Here is a 1,922-nt window from a genome sequence, read left to right as displayed (position 1 = left end):
CAAATTGACAGATGGATGGATAGATGGACGGACAGACGGATGGACTCACAAATTATATAGCTGAATGTCGGGATGGATGGATAGATACAATGATGGATAGGTGAACTGATTGATGGATTCACAAATAATACAGATGTTTGAATTCACAAATGAGATGAACGGATGGATGGAAGGATTTACAAATTATATGGAGGGATGGATTGACAGATGAGAGATCGAGAGAGAGATCGAGAGATGTCGGCTGTTTTACAACACATTTATTTATTAAGACACAGGCTTTCACAGGCATTTTGACATTTTCACGTTTTTGCTGCTTAATTTCAGTAATTACCCTTCAGCGTTTTCTGAAGACACAAACACACTTCACACAGGATGATTCATGACTGCTGCTGCTTTTACAGAGCGAAGAGCTTTACATAAATCTGCATATCAATCAACACATACAGTAAAACAAACCCCAGTACAGCACAAGTCATCAATGACTGAACACATTCACACGCTTTTCTAGCTCTTGAATGAATGCGTTCCTCAGGGGATGCACATTAATGCCACATGCTAACATGCATCGCTCTTTTAAAGGAACAGTACGCTCAGAAATCACTCTGAACATCAATTAAAAACACACAGGAGAAAGTCTGAGCTTCTGTTTTCTGTGGAGCATAATTCATTTTTTAGAAGATCCAGAAAAGCATCATGCAGATCAGATAATCAGGGTGAGTGTCTATATAATTCTGCATATTCATTTTGGGTGAACTCAGTTTAGGGCTTCATGATTGAAAATATATTGCGTTGTGGTTTCTCAAACTGGGCATTTAATTGTTTATTTCACATGTAGATCTGATGTTTTTAGCAACACAGTGAAGGTTTCTCCACATTTAAGTTGTTTTAATGTACATTTTAGGATCTTGATCCATGCAAAAATTTCATTATTAGTTTTTATTATTGATATTTTTAATAAAGAGCTTGTCAAAAAAAGGATAAGCTTGGCCATTTTGTTTTACTTTACAATGAAATATTTCCATATTAATAGTCATATTATTATTATTACATTTTTTCTAGACTAGACAGTAATATTACTCCGTTGTAAAATATTATAATAAGTTTGATATAGGGGAGAGCGAGGCACAGAGTAACACTTTTTGGTTTTGGTCAAATATTGAATAAATTAATGGGGTTTATACAAACCATTTTTTTTTACCAGTAATGAACAAGCCTCTCCAACAAATGAGCACTCAAATTATGATCGCCGGAGCTATGGTTTCTGTGCAGTATTGCCAAAAGTGCCAGGAGTAAAGATGTTACTATTTACTCCACCTGCGGGGCAAGATGGAACACAGTTAGTTTAATTGGTGTCCAACAGTGTGGCTGAATTTTAACACCCTGTTACTACTAACCCTGCTGTGTCATGTTTTCCTCAAAACTGGCTTAGCAGTGTTTCTCTTTCAAAATGGTTTCATCTTTTAGCCTAGAAGACGGCAATCACAACAACATAAGACTTTGCTGACATACTTTCACTGATTCTTTTAAAATACAAAAAATATTGAGTACAATAAAAAATACTTTTATGCTGCAAAAATGTTTTTTTTTCTGTGTTTCTCGTCCAAATTTCACCAAACTTTTTCAATAATTGTCAGGAAGACATCTGCCGACACTGTGGTGAAAACCTCAGAAGCATGGTTAACCCTGAGCAAATACCTTAAAACTCTGTGTTAAACTTAGCCCCGTGTTACTTTGTGCGTCGCGCTCTATAGAACAATATCTTATTATTAGTAATATTCTTATTAGTATTGTGTTATTAGTTATTATTAGTACAATTTATTATAAAAAATATTTTGCTGTCAAATAACTTATTATTATTATTATTATTATCAATAATAAAATATTTCTGTAATATTTATAATTATTTTATTTTACTTTTTTTT

The sequence above is a fragment of the Danio rerio genome, chromosome 12 (genome assembly GCF_052040795.2).
Source record: "Danio rerio strain M-AB ecotype USA chromosome 12, GRCz13ab, whole genome shotgun sequence".
NCBI lineage: Eukaryota > Metazoa > Chordata > Actinopteri > Cypriniformes > Danionidae > Danio > Danio rerio.
This window is presented reverse-complemented; position numbering follows the sequence as displayed.